The sequence below is a fragment of the Protopterus annectens genome, chromosome 7.part0 (genome assembly GCF_019279795.1).
Source record: "Protopterus annectens isolate FY-2018-M chromosome 7.part0, PAN1.0, whole genome shotgun sequence".
Taxonomy (NCBI): Eukaryota; Metazoa; Chordata; order Ceratodontiformes; family Protopteridae; genus Protopterus; species Protopterus annectens.
The window spans coordinates 1,619,924,885-1,619,944,259 of NC_056739.1; the positions used below are offsets into that span (position 1 = coordinate 1,619,924,885).

At 40.5% G+C, this 19,375-nt stretch overlaps 1 protein-coding gene across 2 annotated transcripts in view; it reads left to right on the forward strand.

The window, feature by feature from the left end:
- Positions 1-19,375, forward strand: part of NPRL2 (NPR2 like, GATOR1 complex subunit) — a 1,906,629-nt gene that overhangs the window by 1,878,111 nt on the left and 9,143 nt on the right. Inside the window, exon 12 of one of the 2 annotated variants that reach the window (XM_044078164.1) lies at positions 1,860-2,657. The exons of the other annotated variant lie outside the window; for it this stretch is intronic. The gene's annotated coding sequence lies outside the window, so the exon portion shown is untranslated. Of the gene's footprint in view, positions 1-1,859; positions 2,658-19,375 lie in introns of those variants that run through there. 2 annotated transcript variants of the gene reach the window in all.

A 19,375-nucleotide genomic window follows, 5' to 3' on the forward strand; every position in this document is an offset into this window, starting at 1 on the left:
CCATGGGATTTGAATTTGGTACTGCAAGCCTTGATACATTCTCCCTTTTAAACCTGCAGCTAAGTGTGACTTGAAATTTCTGTCATGGGAAACTATCTTTTTAGTTGCAATTACATATGCTAGAAGAATTTCAGAACTTCAAGCATTATCTTCTAAGCCTCTATATTTGATTTTTCATAAAGATTAGGGTCATGTTGCACACTAATGCTTCTTTCCTGCCTAAGGTGGTGTCAGAATCCAATATTAACCAATGCATTAACTTGCTGGTATTCTTCCCAGAGTTTACAACTAAATGAGAATACATGCTACACTTATTGGATGTTCATTGACAATTACATTTCTACCGGCACAGAACAAAAGAGATCAGAAAGACAGATCAACTATTTGTTTCCTATGCACAAAATAAATTGGACAAATCTGTTACAAAGGTGACTCTAGCCAGATGATTGACAGATTGCATTTCATTTGTTTATAAAAATTTGACTCTCCCCTTATCAAAATCATTAAAGGCTCATTCAACCAGATCTTTGACAACTTCAGTTGTTTTCCAGTCTAGAGCCTCTGTGGGGAATATACATGGAGCTGCAACTTGGTCCAATCCTCATAACCTTTATCACTCATTGCAAACTAGATCTCGTCTCTAGGGGAAGGGCAGCCTTTGGCTCAGCTGTACTCGGGGAATTTAGAGTTCACCCAGGGAGCTTGGGACTGTGTCCCATTAGTTGAGGAATGAATGAAAATTGATAACATCAGATAAAGAAGTTATGCACTTACCATAACATTTCATCTGTATTGTCCATTTCCATTTTTCCTCAACTCTCCACCCACCATCCACCTCCATATTTCATTACTGACTTCCTGAGGAATGAGTCTATTCAGGCTAACTATGTCCTTTGTGTTGAACCCCAGTTATGGCAATTCTTTTATAGTCTTCCTATCAAGCTGCAAACAATATCTGAGGGAGGTTAGGGGTGGTGCGTTATGGGTAGGAAAGGAGCTTGAGAGTTTGTTAGAGGCCACAAGCTAGTATAACGGCTGAGTTGAATCCGAACCATTAGTTGAGGAAGAATGAATTTAGACAACACAGATGGAACATTATGGTAAGTACATCACAACTTTTTTACTGTGCTTAACTGCCAAGTTATTGCATTAAATTGTGCACTTCGAAGGCCATCGTTTATGTGACACTGACATGTTTCTTCACTGATCACTTGCAGATATATCTGGGTGGCATCTTTATGATCAAAACTTTGATGTTTGAAACAGTAATAGGTTATGCTGGTGGAAGACTGCTTCCTTGCTATGTAGCTTTATTTTATTGATACCTTCATTTTACAAGAAGTGTTTGCCAAAATCTGTTTGAATTTTAGCACTATCCCATGTTTGTTTTATCCCTTGAAAAAATATTTTTTCTTTGTATATTTTGTAATGTTTGGAAGCAAATGCATGTATTTCTCTGAGAAAGGATATAGAGAAAGTTGGGTGAATTATCCATTTTAAATGGATCACTTTTTGTGTGCAGCGCTCTGTATGTGCTGTGTTATTACTGCTAATATTATTGTCAGTAGTAGTAGTATTTTGCAGTGATCTCTGCCACATGAAAGTTTATATCCCCTGTTTGTCCATTTGTTCTGCCCAGTCTATCGGCATTCTAGGAAATGCAAGAGGCTGGTGAGGGACAGGTATTGAGGTCATCATTCACAGGGTATACAAAAGCTTTTGAATCCTCCTAACATCCTTTCCTTACTAGCAAGAGAGCATAGTATAACACCCACTCCTCTGAATCCTGTGTAAATGGGTACTTCTGTACACCTGCTATTTCCTGCTAGAGGCTCACATTCAGAATTTTTTTCTTGCAGGTTCCACAGTCTCGTATCTTGCCCCAGCTATAGCTGTTGTAGCAGGGCTCCAACAACTCTCCAAATATTTGTAAGAATGCTGTGCAAACAGAGAGATATTGTAAATGACTTTGTAGCCTCTATGAGATGTTTATTCAGAGTTACTTTCTAGAAAGAATGCATGCCACTTGACATGCAACACTTGGGACTTCAAAAAGCAGTTGCTTGGAAATTTTGCAAGGGACTGAAAGACATCCACGTCATATATAACAATGACACAGACTGAAAACTTTTTTGTAGTGGGGACGCTACTGCTTTAGCTGCAGGGCATCAGCAACACCGTGTAACAGATGAACATTTGGCATGATACTCTACAAACAGACTAGTTTCTAGAAAGAATATATGTTATATGGTATACAGCTCCTTCTGCTGTGTGTCTTCAAAATGAAAATGCTTGAAACTACATGAGCAATTATGAAAGATCTAAAGACATTTATGTCATTTGTATTAATGGCACAGATCAAAAGGGTTTGTTTTTCTTTCTTTTTTTTTTTTGCATGGGGCAAGTCCCCTTTCACTAACCCCCCCTCCCAAAAAAAACATTTGGATATGCTAACTGCATGGTTAACAGCATTGAAGAATTGTGAAACTCCACAAAACATCACACTATGGTCTTGAGCAATCCTTCTTTTCACTCTGGTAAAAGTAGATAAATGATTTCTGTGACATTGCACTTCAAAGGGACATGAAACATCCTATGCAGCTTCCTCTAAAGAAGCATTAGCCTATTTAAATTTAAGTAAAATGATGTACACCATATACTGCGTTCTCCTTTTTTTTTTAGTTATAATGTGTGTGTATGTATGTTTGTGTAATATATTTATTTATTTTATAACTTTTGATTACCAGGAGATTCTGACTGCGTCACATGGATCCCTTTTCAGCGGAGCCCCAGGAAGAGAATCTCCACAATGTCACAGCGTTATATATGTAAACACATAAGCAGAAATGTTAATAGTGTAATATAAAATATATATTTTTTAAGTATATATCCTGTGAGGGACCATTCAATATGTTGTACTTGTAGACCCCTTGTAAATGAACCTTGATTGTACACTGAAAAAGCTGATTTTAATAATTGTCTTAACTTTTGGTGTCATTCAAAGGGTGTTACAATATTTATCTGCTTGGGAGTATATGGTTGAGCAATGACAGTGTTCACAAGGAATGGTTTGCACCTGTCCCCCCTGTAGACTTTTCAATATTGGCTAAGACCTTGTCCACATCTACAGCGCCTTTTTTAGGAATTGGCAACTTGATTAACAATTCAGCATAGCTAAACCAACCCAGAAGTATGGAAAGGTGATGTTGCTGAATGCCAGGAGTCTAAACAAAAATACTCTATTCCCTGCAAGCTCTCATAACCCTAGTGAATGTAGATATCTGTGTAGTTACTGAGACATGGTTTAAAGCTGCAGAGAACACTCCAGCAGTCCGTGGCTATAATGACTTCCACACGTTTAGACCAGCTACTCCACAGAAAGGGGAAAAATGCAGAAGCATGTCAGTTTACATAAAAAACAATCACATGTCAAGGATGGTCAAACAGTGTGACACACACAAACTTCTTCACGTACAACTCACCGTAAGCAAGGTCCCTTACCATTTCTTTGCGAGCTATAGGCCCCATTCTATGAGTCAGAAAATCTATGCCATCTAACTTAAATGAACTTGAGTCATTTTCCATTCACTCCTACACTATACTCATGGGTGACTTCAACTAACTCACTGTAAACTAGGAATCATACACAGCTTCAAACTTACAGGCACAAAGATTCCTGAACAGCTAGTCCATATGCCCACTAAGGACAGCAACTTCTTGACCTACTCCTCACCAGCAGGGGGGAGCAGTCTACCCCCACAAGTGCAATCTCCTCATTGCTCAGGTCAGATTCTAAAGCAGTTTCCTATGAAATAAAAATAAAACCTGAGACACCAGGTAACCCTGGAATTTTTAGGAATTATTCCAAGGCAAACTTCCTACTTTTAAGTGATACCCTGACATTATTTCAAGCTCCTCCAAACCCAGGAAACACCACTGCCAATGCAGAATCATTCACAAAAACCTTTTACAGTCATGTGTACAACTACACAGCAGCCGTAGTACCTATCTGAAATGATCACAGAACAAACTAAAAAAAAAACCACCCTGGCGGAATCCCAGCATCAATAAATTGTTTAACAAAAGGAAGAAAATCATGGCCAAAAGTATGAAATGCAATTCTTAGCAAAGTAAGAACACCATTATCAAATGAAATAAACAACTCGGTGGACAAATTAATTCTACCAAAGCCAGATTTGAGGTAATAGTAGCCCCCCAGGCTAAGGACAACCATAAGGCATTCTTTAGCTATGTTTCAAACCTCAAAGGCAGTACATGGCAAGGTGCTGAACTAATTGTAACTGGAGACATATGTAATGAACCAGAAAATATAGCAGATCTATGGGACCATAAATTCAGCTCCAATTTTACCTTGCTTTCTCCTGCAGAGACATCTTAAGAAATACACCCAACCATGGCTCCCCCAACTATCATTAGGGAACAGATCCTGAATGCACTCTCCAAGGCCAAAAACAGTGTATCTCTGGAACTTGACAGTATTCCAGGATGCCTTCTTAACAACATGAAACATGACCTAACAGGGCCACTAGGTGCACTATCCAGTTATATCCTCCAAACAGGCTTCCTCCAAAGTGAATGGAGGACTGCAGCCATTATATCTCTGTGCAAGGGCATGCCATTGCTTATTCATAAGCCTGACTAGCCTCATATGTAAGGCCGTAGAAGAAATAGTCATGGATGTGATAAATAATGACCCAGGAAACCTTCAAAATTTGGATCCAACCCAGATTGGTTTCATCAGGTGCAGGCTATGCCTACTCAACCTGATAGATTTCTTTGAGAAGGTCACCAAAGCAATGAACAACGTGCATACTGCCTACCTCAACAAAGCCAAAGTATTTGACACAATATTCCACTCAGGCATTGTAGGCAAGCTCACTAAATCAGGTATAAACCCCTACATCACCTGCTGGATAGCCAGCTGGCTCACAGATATGGCACAGTAAGTCAGGATAAGTGAGTCTAGTGCCACAAAAAGGCCAGTCGCTAGATGGGCTCCATGCTGGAGTCACTCTTTCTTGGCATCTACTTCTCTAAAGTCAAGACCAACATCAAAAGCCTCTGGCTGACCATATTCACGGAAACTAAGTGTAGTCTTAGAATCCTTCAAAGACACAAAAATCCTCCAAGACGGCCTGACACAGAGTGTAAAACTCAATGCCCAAAAATGCATAATAGTTTCTTTTCAGAAAAACTAAATTTGCAGATGATTGCAAATTAGGAGCAGTCCTAGAATCCTCACCAACACTAATGTTCTACAGGAAGTGCTGATACAGACAGATTACTTGTGTTAGAGCCATGGACCAAAACTAAATGCCAGTAAATGCATAATGGTATTCTTTGGGAAGTCATCCACTCCTGGCAACTATCATATTAACAACACACCTCTAAGAGTTGACCAAGTAGTCAGGGACTTGGAGGAGGGGGACACAGACAATGATCTAGCCTTTGGCTATCAAGTGTCTACAGTAGTGAGGAAATCATTGTATGCTGTCAGGAGTGGCCTTAGGTCAACTGGTGCCCTAGGCAAAAGGGTTACTTGGCACCCCCCACTACACCACTCTGTGCCCCCCATCCTGGTCTACTTACAGCTAATAAATATTGGAAAAGTGCCCTTGTTAGAATGGCGCCCTAGGCAGCTGCCCAGTTGGCCTATGCCTAACGCCGGCTATGTATGCTGTACAACTTTTGCACAAAGGTACAACAGCTAGGTCCAAGAAGATCATTTTTCCACTGTATTCATTTGTATCTAACCTGGTACATACAACAACTAGCATATCCACAGAGGTTCATCACTAAAAGAATACAGGGCATAAATAACATGTCCAGTGCAGACCACCTTAAAGCCCAATGCATATATTCTGTTTCCTACACTCTGCTGACGGGAGATCTATGTCTGGCATACAAGGCAATGTCAAACACCACCATGATGGAACTCCTGCATATTCGCAAAGCAAACAGCACCAGAGTTATCCATTCTGAAGATGTAAACCTTGCCTGTGATATAAATAGGACCTGCTGGAGAGATAGGTATGTATTCCAAAGACTACCCCTTCTCTGGAACACTCTCCATCCATGTGAATCAGATTTCCTCCCTAATGCAGTTCAAGTGTAACTTGGACAGTTGGATGGGGAACATGAAGTTCATTTGCTGATTTGGCATCTATGTCTCTAATGGGCACAGACAGCCTGTACATGGTTTGTTTTCCAGGCTTGTAAATGTTTCATTTCCCAAGCACCTGCTTACACTTATCAAGGGTACCAGAACTTGTCAGAGACTTGGGATGGATGGCTATGCTTAAAAAGGCCCTTGTGGTGGTTAGCTTAGTACACACTTATGAATCTATGAAGACAACCACCCCCTGTAAATGACTACATTGATAATATACCCCCTAAGAATTGATGCTGTGGTCACGGATTTTGGAACACACATAGACAGTGACTTGGTCTTTGACCATTATGTGTCTACTGTAGTAAGGAAATTATCATGTGTTACGCAACTTATACTGTAAGCATGTCATTGTTCCATTGTACTAAGTCCTCATTACACCAGTCACTGAGTACTGTTCCCCCTTCAGTATGAATCTGACCAGGCATATGCAAAAAACTGGAATGTCCACTGCGGTTCCTCACAAAATGAATGCATGTTGTTGACATGACCTACACAGACTGCCTCAAAGCTTTATCATTGTACTCAAGTTTCCTACAGACTGCTGTGATGCAGTCTATGCGTGGCCTTCAAAGCATCCTCTGATTCAGCTTTTATGGACCTGTTGCATATCTGCAAAACAAATGGCATTAGAAACACCAGATCTAAGAACCGAAACCTTGTCTGCAACATAAATATCACATGTTGGAGGGACAGGTACATGTCTCAGAGACAACTTCTCTGATCTGTTTTCCCATCCATGTGAGGCAGAGTTCCTCTCTGCACTTATTCAAGTGCAACTTGGATCACTGGATGGGGAATCATAAATTTACCCTGATCTGCTACCTGTGTCTGTATTAGAAAGAGAAAGCTTGTAAATGCCTGATCATCCATACCCAAGCTAATTAAGTGGTATCAAAACATGTCAAGTATATTTGGGAAGCATGACTAGGCTTAAAAAGGCCTTTTGGGATTGTTGTCGTAGTGATTTCTTCTGAAGGTATGAACTAAACATGCCATAGGCTTTTACATAATATTTTTGCATGTTTCCAAAAAAAAAGCTTTTAATAAATGCAGTTTTTCAGTCCTTAGAGTCGCATTCAACTGTCATGCTGCCCAAGTAGCTATCTTGCTCTTTTAGTGGTCTTCCAGATTTAGAGAACTTAAAAGGAAGTTGTTCTTTCTGGAAGTCTGCAGCTTTTCTTGGCAGTACAAGAAAACGAGCCTCTGTAACTCTTTGAGCATTACACTTCTCACAATCTGTATTTTCTTTCTATAGTACTGGTTTTGAACACTCTGGTAGCTCTTCATCTTTGAATTTCTGTGTATTTGTCTTGTACACATGTCCATGATTCCTAGTGTAGAGTTTTCCTTCTTCACCATGAACAACACAGTACCTTAGTTCAGCTGTTTGAACAACTGAGTCTGCTTCAGGAGACTAAGTTTCTCATGACTTTTCTTTTCTTTCTTTGTTCCTAACACATAAGTCTGGTAGTCTTTAGCTGATGTTTCTTCATCATTTTCATTGCCTGTATTGATTTTCAGGCATCAGTATCATCGCTGAAGTAATAGATTGTGCTGGTGAGGGACTGACTTCCTGCAATGTAGTATTCTTGTTTCTTAGAATTGTGAGATGACAGTTTGCATAGCTTTTGCTGCAACTCTGTCCCTGAAATTTGTCATTGTTTTAGCTCTGTCCACATGTCCCCTGATCATCACATTTAGTCAGACTTGACATATTTGAGCTTCTCCATTCATACACATCTCTTCTGAATTTCTGACTTTTCCTTTGTGGACCATTGTTGAATATGACATCTGATGTCCCTTTCTTGAGAATATAGGCTCTTGTGGACCTGTTGGCTAGCTGGAGTATAAAGCAGCATCCTGTAAGTAAATGTTAAAGGCTGCATTTCCATTTTATACATTCTATTTTCCTCCGCCTCTTCCTCATTGTGCATTTAACCCAGCTTTTTTATAATCACAGTCAGCATGAGGGAGTGTATTGGGAATGATAAAGAACCAACAATAAAACATGAACAAATGCAAATAAAACTTAGTAAGGAATATTTTAGAAGAAATTAATACTGAAAACAGTTCTGACATCTAGGAACAAAGTACAAGCTATAAACTAATTTCTTCTTCCTGTTCTAACTTACAGTTTTGGAGTGAGTGACTGGCCCCAAAAGGCATTGGATCGTTTAGACAGGAAAATGAGAAAACTGCTTCATGCTTATGAAATGATTTTTATAAAAATCATTGTGTACCAAGATTATATATTCCCCATTCTGAAGGAGGTGTGGACTTCCTCAAAATTGATTACTTGTATAGATCTGCAATTGTAGGACTGCATACACGTATCTGCTGACCTCACAAGATCCAAACATAGTGAAAGTTTTAAAACATGAGGAGAACAAGTCTAAGATGATTTCCCTGTTTAGTTTTGCAGAAGCATATCGGTGTCAAGCAGGAATTAAAATGAAATCAAAAGTAGATAAAAATCAGGCAGCAAATGAATGTGCCAAAAAACAAAAGACCAAATGTTAGGTGAAGGATCAGATGAAAAGGCAAATGTGGAAAATGCATAAATACAGTTGCAAGTTCAGAAAACTCCTGGAACAACCTCATGGTGATCAGGATCTAACGCAGAAATGTGGAATGTTTAAGGAGTGGTGAATTTAATTCAAAGACAAAAGGTTAATATTGGTGACCCGGGATAGTGGGCTGCGTACACACTGGTTTACAAAGTTCATCAAACATGTTGGAGAAATATACAAATGCAAGTTTTGTAAAACCGAATTGGAAACAGTTTACACATCTTGTTGCTGGATGTGATAACATTAATGGCAGGAGGCCTGTATACTGATAGGCATAATAAATTGGCAAGACTGTTGCATTGGAGATTGTGCAAACATTATAATATTGAAGTAGCTGAGAAGCATAGGAAATATGAGCCACAAAGCATTACAGAAAATGAAGAAGTTTATATCACATGGAATCACCCATTACAAACATTTCAAAAAATAAATGCGAGAAAAACAAATATAGTAGTCCATGAAAAGAAAACAAAAGTAGCACTGATCATTGAAATTGCTACACTCATTGATTGCAGTGTGTTATGTAAGGCGAGAGACAAAGTTATAAAACAGAAGGATGTGCAGGCAGAAACAAGGGCAATCTGGAAGAAGGATACCCAGACAGTTCCAATAGTAATAGGAGCAATGTGTCTCATAAAAAAGAATTTACAGTCTTATTTAGATATGTTACTGATGTGTGTAAATCCATATGAATTGCAGGAGTCAATTCTAGGCACATTGCGAGCATTTTTGACTAACATCAAAGATTGGAACAATACTAATTTCATGAACTTTAATCATACTTTGACTTAGGAATGGGGTCCATTCCTGTCCTGGTATTAGAAATTCAAAAGATTTGGAGAAATTAAACTGAGAGAATATAGGCTTTAATATATGAATCAAATTCGCTCTTGTGTCTTACATTTTCATTATATCTAGGAACTTGCAGTAATAATCTACATAACATATGTGTGTGTGTATATATATATATATATATATATATATATATATATATATATATATATATATGTGTGTGTGTGTGTATATATATATGTGTGTGTGTGTGTATATATATATATATATGTGTGTATATATATATATATATATATATATATATATATATATATATATATATATATATATACACACACACACACGTAAAGTGGCTTCATTAAACCAAAACAACTTAGTACTTTTCTCTGCTCACCAAACAACTTGGTATCAGGTATGTTTGCATCTCTTCCTTTTGATTATCATTATGGTATGCCACGCACATGGCACATCTCTGCATTTCTTATTGTAGCTGAGTCAACAGTCTTACCCAGGCCATTCTGGCTTTTGCTTTCTTTGCACTAAGTTAATTCATGTTTTGTCAGGCATTTGTGTCAGTTGATTGTGAGTTATATTTTTTTCATCTTGGAACTGTAAATCACAGTTGGGATCAGAACCACAAATTCAACCTTGCTTTGACATAATTTCCACTGACTATGCTTCCACAGTGATCCTTACAAACGTTAATGAAAAATATCTTAAAAGAAGTGCAAGACTTTTATAACAAATTGATTAATATTATATAAGCTTTAAGAGCACATGTAAAACAGTAGCAAATTAGCTCGGTTTCACCACATAATTTTCAGGAAAAGATATCTCACAGTAGTGTCAGAAATGTTCATTGTCCTTCCATTAGGAAAGCAGCATCCTGTAAGTAAATGCAAAGGCTGTATTTCCATTTACACATTTTGTTTTCCTCCTCCTCTTCCTCATTGTGCCTTTAACCCAGCTTTTTTATAAACACAGTCATAATCAGTCCATAGCCTAATTTATTGACCTGCATTGTCGTTCACAAAAGTCCATAATATTCGTATGAACAGTACCTTATTCATTAATGAATTACAGTGATTCCTTATAGATTTACTATGGTAACCACTGAAAATCAAATTTATGCCAGGAATAATTTTTGGACTTAATACTTTCTCTGTTTGGTAAACCATCTACAGTATCTGTTCTGTTGCTTAGATCATTATTTATTTTTTTTTTTATTTCTGCTACTTACTGATTGCTTTTAGTTAGATACTGTCATCAGTACATTTACCAATGTATGTTCATTTTCTGTCAAGTGCATCAGATTATTCTAACTAAAAAGCATAACTGATTTGGTGAGCATTACTATCTTGATAAGCATTTCTAATAATCAGTGCATTTCCCATTTGAATGTATTCACTGTTTGGCAAGGCTAGAAGAGATACTGCCATGACACACAGACAATTGGTTCACATCATTAACGTGTGAGATCTACCAAGGGATCATCATTTGTAGCCTAGCTGAAGTATAAGCAAATTAAACAGACTTTCCCAAACATATGATGTTTCCTAGACTTAGTAGCATATATTGGCAGTTGACATAGCCTTTTTCAGCTTTTATTATCTAGATTCTTCTCTGTCTCTTGGACAAGTTATGCCTCATTCTGTGCATCACCTTATTCTCATCTCCTTCCAAACTCTCAATGTTCTGCTTACAAACTTTTTAGCTATCAGTAAAAAACATCTATCCTTTCTTAGTAGTGAGGTTAGTAGAGCTGGTGCTCTCCCAGTAGCCAAAACACATAGCATATGCAGTATACATCATTTGTTCATATTTGAAGTCCAAGAAAATATTCAAGCTAAATTTTTGCTTAATTTGAATCCGAGAGCATCACACATGTCCAGACCATATAATGTCAAGCTATTTTTTTTTTTCTTCATTAATCTTAATAATCTTCAACTGAGACACCCATGAAACTACAGTAGAGAGTCAATTATCTAAACTAATTGGGACATATGGTATTTCGGATAATCAAACATGTAATTGAACCATTTAAAAAACTTCTAAAATCTTGTTTTTTTCTGCACACAGGAATACACTTTTCAATCATTCAGCAATTCCAGTGGACAATAAAGAACATTTTTCACTCATGAGCTGGCTACTAGCTCAAAAACATGTTCAAGTGAATACGTAATTCAGACTTTGATTTTTCCTACCCAAAAACTTTAGAAGCCTGGTTCAGTTAATTGACATTTCAGATAATTGACGTTCGGATAATTGACTCTCTACTGTATATCCAACTGGTATCCTATAATCTTCCATGGTTTTAACTTCTTGATGTACAGTATTTTCTTCAGCCTTGCCAAAGCCAGTCTAAGAACATAAAGGGCTTTCCCATCCTTCCATAGTGTATAATAGGTACTGACCCAGAACTCCCAATCTACTCACTCCCTTCCCAGCCACCAGCTTTTTCCACAACATTTTACATATTCCAACATTCCATATAAAATCTGTCAACATATTCTTAATTAATAGAAAAAACTGCCCTAGATAAACCAATGCATAGGAATTTGAGAAAATTAAGGGCAGCACGAAAAAGTGTAATGCTTGTACTCTATTACTGAGGTCTAAAGCTTTAGTTTTCATCACCTAATATCCAGCTTCATCTTCTTTATAAATGTCTCTTATGTTGTATTCAATGGATCTTGTATTGACCTACCTAACCAAACTCTCAAATATTTAATGTAAAGAGCTTTAAAAAAAAAATCATGTCTCAGTTTTCATGTTGAGATACAGTTTATATCTTGACCTGTAATTTTTGTTTCCAATTGTACCCCTCAAAAATACCAAGGATATTCTTCATGTTTCACTGTTGCAGTCATCACCTGTGAGTTATCCCTGCTGTGGTAGCCCTCGGCTGGCCCGAATACCAGAGCCAGTATTTTTCTGCGTTGGCTGTTGTCGCTTGCTGCCTGGTGTCAGGTTGTCAGTACTATAAAGGAAGGCAGCCAACACCATTATATCAGTCTTTCCTGCCGTGGAGCCTGTAGCAGAAACAGTTCACAAGTTTGCGAGTCTGTTGCTACCAGAGTTTGAATTATAGCTGAAAACGTCTAAAGTTAAGTACCCCATTGGGGATCCTTTTTTCTTGCACTAACCGATGTCTGAAAAAGTTAATTGTCTCGCCTGTAGAAAGCAAATACCACACCGAGACTTCCATTCATACTGCATCACTTGTTTAGGCCCAGACCACAACGTCCCCCATTGCCGGTTCTGTGCCCTCTTTAATGCAAGAACCATTTGTCATAGAGCTCTTTTTGTAGCTAGGTATTTTTGTTCCAAAATGGCATCCATCAGCCAACAATCCGTAGACATTCTGAAAAAATGTAAGGATAAAGATAGAGACAGACTATACAAGGCTAAGCCTTCTGAAGACTCTACCACTAAGCAGGTCATCAGTTCTCCAGAATTCAGTGAGGCTCCTTTATAGCCCCTGATACCTGATTCAATACCTTCGCAGGCCTCTACTCAGACCCTTTCGGAGTCTGGTATGCCGCAGAAATCTTCTTCTTTGTCTTCCACACCTTTGGTTGTGTCAGTCTTGGTTGGGTCCAGAGCCGTGATGCAGGCTACCAGAGTTTGAATTATAGCTGAAAACATCTAAAGCTAAGTACTCCATTGGGGATCCTTTTTTCTTGCACTAACCGATGTCCGAGAAAGTTAACAATTGTCTCGACTGTGGAAAGGAAATACTACACCGAGACTTCCATTCATACTGCGTCACTACTCCGTTGGGGATCCTTTTTTCTTGCACTAACCGATGTCCGAGAAAGTTAACAATTGTCTCGACTGTGGAAAGGAAATACTACACAGAGACTTCCATTCATACTGCGTCACTTGTTTAGGCCCAGACCACGATGTCCCCCATTGCCGGTTTTGTGCCCTCTTTAATTTGAGAACCATTCATCATAGAGCTCTTTTTGTAGCCAGATAGTTTCGTTCCAAAATGGCGTCCATCAGCCAACAATCTATAGACATTCTGAAAAAACGTAAGGATAAAGATAGAGACAGACTACACAAGGCTAAGCCTTCTGAAGACTCTACCGCTTAGCAGGTCATCAGTTCTTCAGAATTCAGTGAGGCTCCTTCACAGTCACTGATGCCAGATTCGATACCTTCTCAGGCCTCTACTGAGACCCTTTCAGAGTCTGGTATGCCGCAGAAATCTTCTTTGTCTTCTGTGCCTTTGGTTGTGTCTGCCTTGGTTGGGTCCGGAGCCATGACACAGGCACCGTCTTCCGTGGAGGTTTTTAGCACTACCGAATCTAGACAAAAATTATGTCTTCTCTGACTACCGTCTCTCTCAGACCGTTGGATTTTGTTAGGCCTAGAGGCAAGGCCACTCCTAGGAAAACTACCTCTAGCCACCAATTTACCCCAGCTCCACCACCCCAAGCTCAACTCCTTAAAATGGCAGAGGATCTTATCACCCTTATCAGGAATAGTCACCACACCTCCTAAAAGGAAAAGGGACCTTTCTTTGGAAATACTGACAGAACAGGATTCTGAGCAGTTTCATTATTCAGATTTTGAAGAGGAACAACAACCTCTGATTGCATATGAGGATTCAGATGCAGAGGAATCCAGTCCTTCTGCCTCCCCACCAAGATATTTCCTTTGGGAAAACCTTTCACATCCTCAGGGAACATTTCCACTGGGAATCCCAGGACTTCCCTCAGTCTAAGAAAAGACTAAGAGAGTTTCTAGACCTACCCCAGCACAGACCCTTGGCCATCCCTCCAATCTTAGAGGTGGTTGGTGATATCTACCATGAATCCAGAGTAACTCCTGACGTCCTCCCACCTGCTCCCAGACAACCTGACAGGTATTACAGAGTACTGCATTCTCACAAATACTTGTACAGAAATCCTGCTGCAGACCCGGAGGTCATTACACAGGGGCCAAAAGGAGCTAAGGCTAGTAATGCAAAGAATCCTGTTCCTTCTGACAAGGACTCCAAAGATCTGGAGAGATGGGGTAAAAAGGGAAACACCTCTGCAACCTTAGCTATCAGAGCACTCAACTGTTAGTTCCACATGTTAAAATAACAACACACTTTGGAACTATTAAAACAAAAGATTTCAACCTTTTCTGACTGTGCCAATTCAAAAGAGTTAGCAGATTTACTGCATTCTACTTGTCAAGTGGCTAAACACTCATTACACTGCGGATATGATGCCCTAGAAACCTAAAGCAGCAGGGCAGCAGTGTCAGGATCTGTCATTAGAAGACATGCATGGTTGAAGGAACAACCTCTCTCTGATTATGTCATATCTAAATTACTTAATGCACCCTTGGATAAGGACCACTTGTTTGGACTAAAAGCAGAAGAGGTGCTTAAAAGATGGAAGATGAAGCAAAATCTATGAAAACAGTAAAAGATTACCTTTAAGTACAACCTCCTAAGTTCTGCAGGAATTTTTCCTCAAAACACTGGTCTTTTCCTGTACCTAGCAGACAGGGGCAAGGTAAGCCCTGCAGGGACAGACCACCCAGACTCCTCTCCCAGGAACAGCAGATAACCAAACAGTGGACCACTTCCGCTCCAAAGGCAGGGAGTTCTAAGGCATCCCTCTATGGCAAAAATTCTCAGTGACTCCCTCTGCCCTCTTTCCACTCACCAAAAACTAGGTAGAAGCTCTCCCTCTGCAAGGAAAACTGGCTTTCTGTAACAAAGGACCAATGAGATCATTTTTCAGGGATACAAATTCTCCTTTAACAAACTCCCAATTCCAAGAAGGTACCCAGACTTACCGCCAAATCAGTGGGCAGAGGCATTGAAACAAGTCCAAACTCTCATATCCCAAGGGGCAGTAGAACCTGTCCTCTGAGATCAAACAGGCAAAGGCTTTTATTCCAAACTATTCCTTGTTCCCAGAAAAGAGGTCACTTGACAACCCATCCTAGATCTATCCATTCTGAGCACTTTCCTCGTGGTCCCCAAATTCAAAATGCTAACTTTGTAGCAGCTGCTGCCTATGCTGACAAAAAAATGGCTGGTTAGTTACCCTAGATCTTAAACATGCCTAACTCCATATCCCCATAAGAGAATCCTGCAGAAAATTCCTTCGCTTCAGAGCAGGCTCACAACAGTTTCAGTTCTCTGCGCTACCCTTTGGCTTATCTGCTGCTCCCAGGGTATTCACCAAATGCTTAGCCCTGGCTGTAACCGTTTGCAGACAGAAAAATATACAAATTTACCCTTATCTGGATGACTTCCTTATTCAGGAAGACTGCAAAGAAAAGCTCCTCAAGGACCTCCTCTTTGTCAAAACCCTTCTAACCTCCTTAGGGTAAACCATCAACGAGAAGAAATCAAGGCACCCTCCAGGAAGATCATTTTCTTGGGAGCACTGCTGGACACAGCATCCCAAATGGCCTTCCTATCCCCAGAAAAGCAGAGCTTCCTGCCTCTCTATTCTACACAGCTGGCTTCCAGACATCACCTCACTGCGAGAAAGTTCCTTGGGGTACATGGCATCTTGCATCCTTCTAATTCCTTTGGCCAGGCTTCACATGAGAAAACTTCAGTGGTACTTAAAGAACCTTTGGTGTCAGCATTATCAACCTCTAGAGACCTCTCTCCCTCTGATCCCCTATATAAGGGCCGAGTTTTTCTGGTGAGCAGGGTCCTGTGCCCAGAAAAAGGGTCTTTCTTCACCCACCACCCAACCGGGCAGACCATTACCAGCAAAGCCTCAGGCATAGCTTAGGGCACTCACCTAGAAGGCAGGTGCACCCAAGGTCTTTGGGATGCCCAGCACCTTCCCTTACACATCCGTCAGAAGGAAATGATGGCAGTACAAAAGGCTCTGACATCCTTCAAACCCCATCTCAAGCCAGGGATTCCCTTTATCAAAACAGAACACCACAGTAATGTGGTACATCAGCAAACAGGGAGGGACCCAATCTTACCCTCTGTGCAGGCTAGCCATGAACTTCTGGCTGACAGCCTCTTCCATGGGGCTACACCTGATAGCCAATACCTACCAGAGATCAGCAACACCCTGGCAGACCACTTAAGCAGAAACTTACTGGACCCCCACGAATGGCAGCTCCACAGAAAAATCTTTTTACAAATCACTCAGGCGAGGTGGATCTCTCTGCTTCTCATCTCAACCATCAGCTAAAAAAATTCTGTACCAGGGAGTATCACCACCTAGCCTGGAAGGTGGATGCCTTGACCTTCCCCTGGAACACCCTGTTTGTCTACGCATTCCCTCCTCTGCCTCTTACTCCCAAAGAACTGATCAAAATAAGGGAGGAGAGACCAAAGGCCATCCTCATTGCTCCAGATTGGCCCAGGCAACATTGGTACCCCTTACTGCGCAGCCTGACCTTACAAGCCTCCCAGGCAGCTTCCCCTGATCTCAGACCTCTTAACTCAGGTGGGGGGGGGGGAGTGCTGCACCCAGACATGCAGACTGTCAAACTATTGGCATGGCTAATACTGTAAAGGCAAACAAGGGGCCCCTGTTAAGCAAACAGGTCCTAGACATTAACACAGAGGCCAGAAGGCCCAGCACTAGAAAATCTTACACAGGAAAATGGAAAAGATTCTGCTCCTGGAGCCAGTCCAGAGGGGGCAATACCTCACAACCTTCCATCCCTCTTATCCTGGACTACCTAGCGGAGCTGCTTAATAGTGGCCTCTCCTTCTCCTCTGTTAAAATCCACATCTCAGCCATTTCAGCTCATTTTGGTACAGAATAGCTCCTGTTTCTCCCATCCTTTGATTAAGCAATTCCTCAGTGGGGCTTCTAATATCAGACCTCCCAGAAGGCCATCCAGTTCCACCTGGGACCTGAATTATGTTTTGGAAAGTTTAACTTTACCACCCTTTGAATCCGCTGCTTCAGAAGAACTAAGATTCCTCTCCCGGAAGACTGATTTTCTCCTAGCTATCACCTCAGCCAGAAGAGTTTCAGAACTTCAGGCACTGATGGCCATTGAGCCCTTCATCATCCTCCATGCAGACAGGGTCTCCCTGAGGACTAATCCTTCCTTTATGCCCAAGATGGTATCTAATGCAACTCTTACCCAGGCCATACATCTACCCACCTTCTTTCCTAACCCTTAAAACAAGGGGGAAAGAATTCTGCACCCACTAGATATGCACAGACAACTCAAGTACTATCTGGACCGTACTAAACCCTTCAGGAAAACAGACCAACTACTTGTCAGTTTTGTCCCAGGGACAGAGGGGAATCCCCTTTCCAAACAAACCATTTCTAAATGGATATCACACTGTATCCATTTCTGCTATAGATTGCATGGGACCCCCCCCCCCAAGTCTATTCAAACCCATTCCACTAGGGCAGCCTCCACTTTCACAGCATTCCTCAGAGGCATTCCCATCAGGGGCATCTTGGAAGCTGCCACCTGAACTTCTGTCCATACCTTTACCAAACATTACCACCTGCCTCTATTTTCTAAGGCTAGGACAAAGTTTGCTTCTGCAGGGCATGCCGACCCATTCCTAGGTCTCTTACTAATCCTACCACCCCTCTCCTCAGCTTTGGGAATCCTCCCACAAGTGATGACTGCAACAGTGAAACATGAAGAACATAGTACAGTTGTGTACACTTACCATAAATGTAGATGTTCGAGTATATTCACTGTTGCAGTCCTGGTTTCCCACCTTCCTTCCCCCTTATATCTTCATTCTTTAGGGAGACATAAGTTTCTAATGGTGGCTTTTAGCCACCAGGGCCACCTTTACCATATCTACTTGGGCCTCTGACTGGTTAGGGCAAGAAAAACTGATGTAATGGCATCAGCTGCCTTCCTTTATAGTACTGACGACCTAATGTCAGGCAGCAAGCGACAGCAGCTGCCGCAGAAAAACATTGACTCTGGTTTTCGGGCTGGCCATAGGCTACCATAGCAGGGATAACCCACAGGTGATGACTGCAACAGTGAATGCACTCGAACATCTGCATTTATGGTAAGTGTACACAACTGTACTTTCTCTAAAATGGTGAAAAGTATGCTAAGCTTCTTTTCTGGGTTTGCATCTATATCAGCACATCATCTGCAAATAAAGATATTTTCACATCTAAATCCCATACTATATATCCACTGAGGGTAGGTTTACAAATCATTACAGCCAGTTCCAGTTGTAAGGCAAAGAATACTGGCTACAATAGGCTCTCTGATAAGTCCCCCGATAAACCTAAGGGAAGTGAAATACACCCCCCATGTTTATTTATGCAAGTCACTGAGCCTGAATATATTTCTACAGTTACTTGTCAAAATCCTGCATGAAACCAAAGACAAGCAAGATTCTCAATGGATAATACCACTTCACTTTTCTAAATACTTTTCCATGCCTAGACTGATTATCACTAGTTTATCTTTATTGTCTTGAACCGCCTTTATTAATAACCCTGTCTTTAATATACTGTTGGATGTTTCCCACAAAACCGCACTGATCATTAACTAAATCTGGCAGATGTTGGGCAAGTCTGTTAGCTATGATGGAGGTAACTTATAATTCGCTGCCTATCACTTGATCACAGCAAAACTCACAGCAGATGAACTTGTCAAATCAGTGAGTTTCCCACCCTCTTTTTTTTTTTTTTGAAAAAAAAATCTTGCCCTGGGTGTTATAGCTGCACCTCCCTCCGCCTAGCTCATATAAACCAACTTGGGATATACTAAGAACTAAGCCAACACAGGAATGGAGAAAGGAGATTCTGATGATAGAGATGACTGCAATTAGGAGTACAGAGAATAGACAAGAGGGCATGGGCTGGAATCTATTGGAGGA